This window comes from Falco cherrug, chromosome 6 (assembly GCF_023634085.1).
Source record: "Falco cherrug isolate bFalChe1 chromosome 6, bFalChe1.pri, whole genome shotgun sequence".
NCBI classification, from domain to species: Eukaryota; Metazoa; Chordata; class Aves; order Falconiformes; family Falconidae; genus Falco; species Falco cherrug.
Genome location: NC_073702.1, coordinates 66,525,478 through 66,533,915, shown reverse-complemented (window position 1 = coordinate 66,533,915; position 8,438 = coordinate 66,525,478).

Below are 8,438 nucleotides of genomic sequence, written 5' to 3'. Positions count from 1 at the left end.
GGATGACAAACCCAGCCACGGCCAGGGCTCTCCCGGAGAGGGACGAGCATCCTGGAAGGTTGCCACCCATGCAGGAGCGTGCTGGATCCTGACTTCCCACCATCATTCCTGCCCAGCCGCTGGCTCCTCGGCACACCCAGCCCTGCAGCCCCGCACTGGGCAGGATGGCACACAGCGCTCTGTCGCTCTCCATCCACCACCATTAATAAACTCCCACAGATTGTCATTTTATTTCAAGCATTACCCTATAATTTAAATAATTTGATTCTTTAAACTGTTACATTCAATTACCTTCAGAGTTCCATGAAATCAGAAAGCATTCAGGGTAAGTGAGGAAGGAAATTAAATATCCCGAAACAGCCTAGGCGTGTGCAGCCCTACCTGCTATTTGGGCAGAAGATAAGCGGGGCGGGCGTGAAGCACTTCTGCTACCAGTAAAGACCTGACTGTGGGGGTGACACACACCCTGTCAGTCACTGCTGCACAAAAGGCATCAGAGGGTCTCTTCAGGGCAGCTGCCTGCCTGGGTTATGCCCTGTATGTGATTTTTCCCTTCATATTTATTAAGCATTTCAGTTTAACAAGATTTTTACCTATAAATCTTTCTGGGTGCTGAATCAATCTTGTGACACGCACCCTGACCCTCTTCAACCCCTCCATGCTTGCATAGACACAGTCAGTTAAGTTATGATGGGGTCTGGTTTAAGGGAATGAATTTAAACAATTACCTTAATTACAAGAGTGGTGTCATCTTTCAAGAAAGGGGTCTCCAGGGAGGACAGCTGCTGAGAAGTCATTTAGATGCATGAACCTTTGAAAACAGCAGTGAGAGGGGCTCTGACTCCAGCCCTGGCTGCCACTGCTCCTCACTTGCCCTCCAGCTCCTTCCTGCTTGCCCAGCGGAGGGGGCAAGGTGGGATGGCAGTGCCCAGGCAAGCAAGAAACGCCCAGGCTGCCGGGGCCCCCACCACCTGCCAGTCTCCCCCTGCCCAGCCCAGCCCTGGAGATCACCTTCCCTTTAGGCACGTTGCTACCTATGAGTCAAGCAGGGGAGATTTACTGATGTGCTTCAGCAATTTGCTCAGGAGGCTGAACTGAAAATTAAGCCCATGCCCAGGGCAAGTGGAAACTCCCAAATAAAAGCTTGGCAGCAGCCTGTATGGACAAGGGGTGGTAGGTCAGGGTTCCCATCCTGCCCAAACCCCTGCCCAGCCCAGCACCCACCAGCCACCCCCTTGGCCCCTGGGACAGGCTGCAGCCCAGCTCTGCCTCCTCCGTCCCCCAGCACGGCAGCCCCTGCAAGGTCACCCAGCCACCTCCTCACCCCAACTCACTGCTCGCTTGAGGACATGATTATTTCCCAAATCACTAAACATCAGGAGCGGCTTTGTAATTTTCTTGGTTCTTTATTACATTTATTGATTTTAAAATATTTTAACAGCTCATTTATTGCTGTGTTAAAGAGCTCAGAAAGGCAATAAAGTCACGCAGCATCCTTAGTGATAAAAGAAATAATCCTTTCAGCTGCAGAAATCACACCTTCTCCCTTCCCTTCTGAGCTTCATTCAAGCAAAAAAACAAGAGCAACTGCACCCAAAAGGCCAAGTGCCTGGGCAAAATCCCTGGCACCCAAAGCAGACAGGTAGAATAAGGCGTAATAAGCCATAGGCAGAACTCTGGAGCACAAAGCAACCTGCTGCAGCTAAGAAACAAAGAAACCTTACTCATCAGTCCCACTAGGTTAAGGTGCTTTACACACGTGGTCATTTTTTGTATGTTTCTTTATATGACTGAGGTGACTGACCATGGACCATCTCCAACTGTCCAGCATCAGCAGTGATACTAAAACAGTGATGTGCCTCCAGGTACAGTGTAAGGAGGATGCATTGATGCCAGCCAGGGTGTTAACACACTAACTTGCTTATCTGCAAAGATTTTCTGAGACTCCCTTGAGACCCAGCATATGGCAATCTGCAGGGGCAGAGCTGAAGCAGCCAGGCTGCTGGGTTTCTGCCCTCTGGTGCACCCAGCATCTGCTCGGGAAGAAGCCCCACTCTTCCCTTCAGCCCCTGGCCCCACTCCCAGTCTTGTGCATGTCACCCTGTGGAGTTACAGCCTCGCCATTCAGCACCTGGGTGCAGCTGGAGGCTTCACCTGTGCTGTCAGCAGCCTGGGGAAGCCTCCTGTGAAGGGGGAGAACCAGTAGTGGAATGGCCCACACAGGGACACAGCTCCAGCCCTGGGCCCCCGCGCTGGCAGATGTTGCTATACAACTGACAGAGCTCCCGCTGGCTCCCAAACCGGCATCTCTGGAGGCTTTTCCCAGGAGAACAGTCACACCGCTATGGCATAGAACGTTCAGCACTCACATTCAGCATCTTTGTTCAGTACTTCATTCAGCAGATGCTGAGCAGAGGGGCTTGCCCCAGGAACGCTGAGATGGATGGCAATTACTGCATCTTGTTCCACAGAAAGATGAAAGAAGAGTCAGGATAAGTTTTTTGCATGATTTTCTGCTGCTAATTACATGAGAAGTGCCTGACAGGGGTGAGGCATTGAAAGGCTGAATTAGAAACTCTTCACTGAGTACACACCAGAACTGTTATTTGTGAGGCAACACACCAAAACATTATTTTTTTTCTTGGAAGAGCCACAATAATACCAGGACAGAGGGTTTTCATGTAACCAGTATATTCCCTGTCCCCACCCACCCCCCCCCCGCAGATACTGTAACTGCCTCCAGGCATAACCAGCACCGTGTTCCCCCCGGGTCAGCTGGGGCAGAGCCAGGGATGACTGCGCAGCAGATGCAGCCCATCTCACTCCCATGCCCGGAGGACCACGGCACGAAAGACAAATAAAAGGAATCTATTTTAACAACTATAATATCATACTATAATAATAAATTCAATTAATAGCTCAATTAAGTGATAACGGAAGCAGTGATCTAAACATTTCCGATTTTGAGCATCTTCCTCAAATAACTTGGCTCAAGTAGCCTAACTTTCTGCAGTAGAGATAAGTGGGTCTGAGCAGTAATTAAACCAAAATCCTCCAGGTGAGGATTTTGTTCCTTGGATTACTCTGCTGTTTTTACAGTCATCTCCATCCCAGGGCCTCCCCAGGCACTTAACCAATTAAACACCTACAGCCTGGCAGCAGCCGGCAGCTCCCTGCTCAGCAGCAGGAGACCCCGGCCAGCAAACCCTGTTCCTGTGCAAGGTACCACTGGATTTCATTAATCGCCCCCATTCAGCACGTGGGCAGCACAGATGCCTGTGCTCTGCTTCCCAGCGTGCCTGGCCTTGCCTTACAGACACAAAGCCTGAGCTGCTGGGCTTGCTGTGTGGATGCGGTTAGAAGAGAAGCAATGGCAAGCGGTTTGTTTGGCAGGGGCAGGTTTCAAACGGAGCTATTCTCTCTCCCCAGCAGCCGCCATGGTGCTGTGCCTTGTGCGGGCTCTTCCGCTCCCAGGGAAGGATCACAACCTCTCCAGCTCCCCTCTCTCCTCCTTCAGGCTTGGAAAACTGCTCTGGCCCTAGGAGAGCAGATGTTACTCCCACCCCAAAAAAATATGGTGGTCCTGAGAGCATGTTAGCACGGAAATCCTGGAGGAAATAGTTCTGGAGGTGCTAGGCAGGGTGGTGGTGATAGTAGCCGATGCACATCACACCTGGGCAGATGAAGAGCTGAGAAAGCCATTCCCAGCCAGGGATTCAGTACCAAAAATTTGGTCTCCAAACATTAATGACTACAGCAAGGAGGAAACTATGCTTCCACCGCAGGTCCTCCCCGGCAGCCACCGCACGGCCATGTCACACGGAAAGCCTCTCTTCCCCAGACTGAACACTTGCTCGCACGCCTGGAGGGGAGGCGACCCCCCCGACCCCTGCCAGGGGAGCGCTGCCTGCCACTAGCTGGGACGGGCTCAGCCACCACCCTCAAGCAAAACTGGCCAGAGGAAAAGCCATTAATAGCAATTTCATATAATAAAATTTTATATACAAATGTTCAAGTCCAGTATCTTCAATTTTTCTCCCTAGCTAAAAGAGCAGTAAAGATATATGTCTCTATATAAGCTATGTTTGCATACTCCTTTTCCTTAATTCAATAGAGAAAAATAAAATCAGTTGCTATCCAAATTCACTGTAATTATCTCTTTTTTTCCCTTGGCAAGTGCTATTTTTAGTCAATACGCATACATAGTCATAGTCATACTATAGCATAGCTATTTTTTAAATTACATATGCCAGTGTAGTTTATAGATTTTAATTAGCCAGGGAGTTGGATAGCCATCAGCAGTTAGGAGCTGTATGTTGTTTGCATACAAACTCAGTCAAGAAACTTCCCCACACAGCATCTGCTTGTACTACCAAGGAGGGGCAGAACCTCCCAGCAGCCAAACCCTGGTACAGTTTCGAGCCTGTTGAACAGTAATAGTAATCCAAGGGCTCAAATGCCTCTTCCCTTGGAGGAGACAAGGGGGGCTTAGGTGAAAAAAGATACTTCAGTGATGAGCGTGGATTTAGGAATGTAAGTGCAGCACTCCACTTACCAAAAACCTGACAGATGGGTCCGTGGGACGGGCGTCCCTCTGTCACTGTGTCAAAATGCCACATCCAACACCGGCTGCAAAGGCCAGTTTCTGCCCAGGGTACATCGTGCATATCCCCAAGCTAGAGGCAATAGAGAGACCCCTCTCTATAAAGACACTGGAGGTCAGTGATGGCTGTGAGAGACACAGGGAGCCCCAAGCACGCTGCCAGCTGGTGCGATACCCATGGGTAGAGCTGAGGAGCAGGGCTGTCCTACCACCGGGGTGGTACAGTGTCCTGCCACCCGGGCAGCTGTGATGCCTACACCCATGTTTGCCTCACTAACAAAACTGACGCCAGCTACATCCCTTGACCATGCACCAACTTTCTTTAAAAAAAATACTAGCAGAGATCAAAAATACATAAAAGTTTCATCATTTGGTTAGCTTCTGAGGATGATCTACATCTGCATTGATTTTATTTTACTGGGGGGTGAGGAAAGTACTTTAGTACAGTTTAGTCCCAAAGCACCCCAAACTTCCATGAAATCCAGAATACCAGGACAGGCTTTCTTGCCCTTCATTCACGTGTAACTGCAGAGACTTGTTGGATCCTGTCACAGGCAAGCAATTAGTTGAACTAGCAAAAGAGATTTAAACTTTACAAATGCCCCCTGCTGTATGCCAGAGATGGGACAAATTTTATTTCTAGATGTGGAATAGCTACCAACAGAAAAAAGGGGGGAAAACCCCCAAAAAAAGAACCAAAACATACTTCCTAGTTGTTATCAGATCTAGCTGATTAATTTGCTCACATGCTAAACTTCAGAAGTCATATTGTGGTTATAATGAAACCAATATAATTTTAGTGGTGATATTTTTTAAATAAAAATATTGATTTTAGGGTTTTCCTTGTATTTTCCCTCCTTTACGATTTTGACACTTCCATCATCTTTGAGGCTGGCGTGGTGTGCATACCAAAAAGCCTTGCCCGTGTCTAACAAGCTGAATTATTTTATTATTGCCTAGCCTACAACCTTGCATCTACAGAGACCTGGATTACAAAGGCTGGTGTCAGACTCCGTTGGTGGTGCTGTAATACTTAACACTGAGCACTCACATAAAGACTCAAAGCAGCATGGTGATTAATTGCTGTCACTCCTGCTCGTCTCCCTGGCTCACATTTGACCGAGAGGGACACGCTTCCCTTTTAAGAGACGCTGGTGTTTGAACAATATTGCTATTTTTTGTTTTAATTGGCTTTTAGCAGTGAGCGTGGAAGATGCTGTGCTGGGCTGGGCTGGCTGGGCAGCATGCGGGCAGCTCATGCTGACCTGCGGCTGCTGCCTGGCTCTGACACCCTGGTGACATCTTGCAGGCACTATTCAAGGCACCTCCATCGACAGCCTTTTGGAATAAAAGGTTAGAGGCACACTGGGCAGGGACAGCTTCAGTGTTGATGTTGCAAGGAGGCAATGGACTGGACAAACTAAGTTGTTTTCATCCCGATTATTTCTCACAAGCTTTCTGCTTCTGTTGAGCTCATAATGATGACAGTCTCCCTGGCCTTGCCACCCATCCCTCTCTTGCTTTTCACAGAATCACAGAATGGTCAGGGCTGGAAGGGACCTCTGGAGATCATCTCGTCCAACCCCCTGCTAAAGCAGGTTTATCTAGAGCAGGTTGCACAGGATCACATCCAGGGAGGTTTTGAATGTCTCCAGAGAAGGAGACTCCACAGCCTCTCTGGGCAGCCTGTCCCAGGGATCTCTCACTCTCACAGTAAAGACGTGTTTCCTCACATTCAGATGGAACCTCCTGCGCTGCTGTTTGTGCCCATTGCCTTTTGTCCTGTCACTGTGCACCACTGAAACAAACCTGGCCCCATCCTCTTGACAGTTGTGCTTAAGATATTTGTCAACATTGACAAGATCCCCTCTGAGTCTTCTCTTCTCCAGGCTAAACCACCCCAGCTCTCGCAGCCTTTCCTCATCAGGGAGATGTTCCAGTCCCCTCATCATGTTTGTAGCCCTCCTTCCTTCACAGCCCTTTAGCACTTGGCTTGTCTCACTGCTTCCACAGTGCTCAGGGCAGCACCGTCTGCTGCTGTGTGCCAGCAGAGCCAGCTCCTGTGTCACTGCAGGGGAGGACAACATCATCACATGAGGGGAGACAGGACCCAGCCATCCACCACCAACACCCTCTTTCCAAAACAGACAATCTTTCAGGTTGTGGCGGCCATCATCCTGACTTCCATAGCTACCAGGCAAAACCAGCAACAGCAGCAGAGGTTCTTCACTCTTCCAAAACAGCCCAACACCCCCACGCTGGGACCCAGGGACAAAGGGTCTCTGGGGGGATGGGGTGGGGTAGAAGCAGGTCCCAGGGTCTGCTTGCACCCCACTGTGAGGTCTGGCCCCAGCTGCCATGCCTAATCACCTCTGAGTCTTAGAAGCTTGCTGAGAGATGGGCCAGATGTTTTTAAGGCAGTTTTTGCCAAGAAATTTTGTATAGAAGTCTCAGTACTTTAAATCACCGGTAACTTTTAGTGTACATACTATATATTAAATGTTATTTTGAATATAAAATATAATGGGGCAGCTTTTCATCATCTGAATGAACTATTCGGCCCCGATAGCAATGAAGGAGGAAAAAGAAAGGGATCAAATACACCTAACAAATCTACATCAGGAGAGAACCATAAAAAGATACAACCAAGATAAAACCTTATGTGAGGAAGTTAACTGCGAGGAGTAAATCCTCATAACTTTAGGAAGAAGTACCTGCACACAGCAGTCCCTTCTGCCATGTGGTGTTTAAGGCGAAATGAGGTTGCTCAGATTGCCTCATGACAGGAAGCTGCCACACATGCCTTGTACATGGAGCAAAAGAGCAACCAAGAGAATTGATGTGGAGCTGCACAGCTGGGTGATGTGGGTGGACCAACAGCTGGGTGCAAAATGAAGCAAGAACTATCACATTTCATCTGTTCATTTCAAGCAGCTGAAGTGATTGTCACCTGGGCTTCCAAATCTTGCCACCCTGTCAGGGGCGGTATCTATTTTACAGCTATTATAACCTAATCTCAGCTAATGTGATTTACATACAGTAATTAATGAAGCTTCAGCTGTAAGGAAATTGGTCATTCATTTGAGTTTAATTTACTGCATGCATATACATTAGAAAGCACAAATTCCATAGCTGTGATGTGGACATAGAGAAAGGGTTGTGTGCCAGGAAATTAAAAATAAAACACCCAATAAAAAATACACCGCTGGCCTTCCTCACCTCCCGCTCCTGAAGCATCTCCTTGATGGGAGGATGGTGTAAGAGTCGGTCTAAAGAGAATGATATTGTCTCAACATTGTTAACAGAGACCTGGAGATGGAATGTGGTCCTCATGGACACTGAGACCCAGTGACCCTGAAGGAGTACAAGGAGTACTATGCTGCTCCCTGATACCCAGCACTGGAAGGAACGACTACGACAAGGTCGCATAACAAGTGTTGTCGTTACGACGAACCAGAACATGCGTGATAACCTTGCTCGAGAAGGCAGAGACTGACAACAATCCATGGGCCAGAGGAGGAGCAACGTGTATTGCTTGGCATAAAAGAGGACTCTTTAGCAACCGAATTTTAAGGAGATCTTCCCCCACCAAGGATCACGATGATTGGAAGGACTGGCGGGACACTGCCTGGACCTGGGACCATAGGGACGCCTTGGACCCGTGGTGGTAGCTATAATCCTCTTTCCTTTTTAATTTATCTTTTCTTCACTTTCTGTCTTTCTACCTATCGCACGCCGCTTTATGGGCAAACAATAAAATTGTGCTGCTTAATTGAAGCATAACCCCTTGGCGTGGTCGCCTTGATTTTTGCACTTCGAGATCATAGTAAACGAA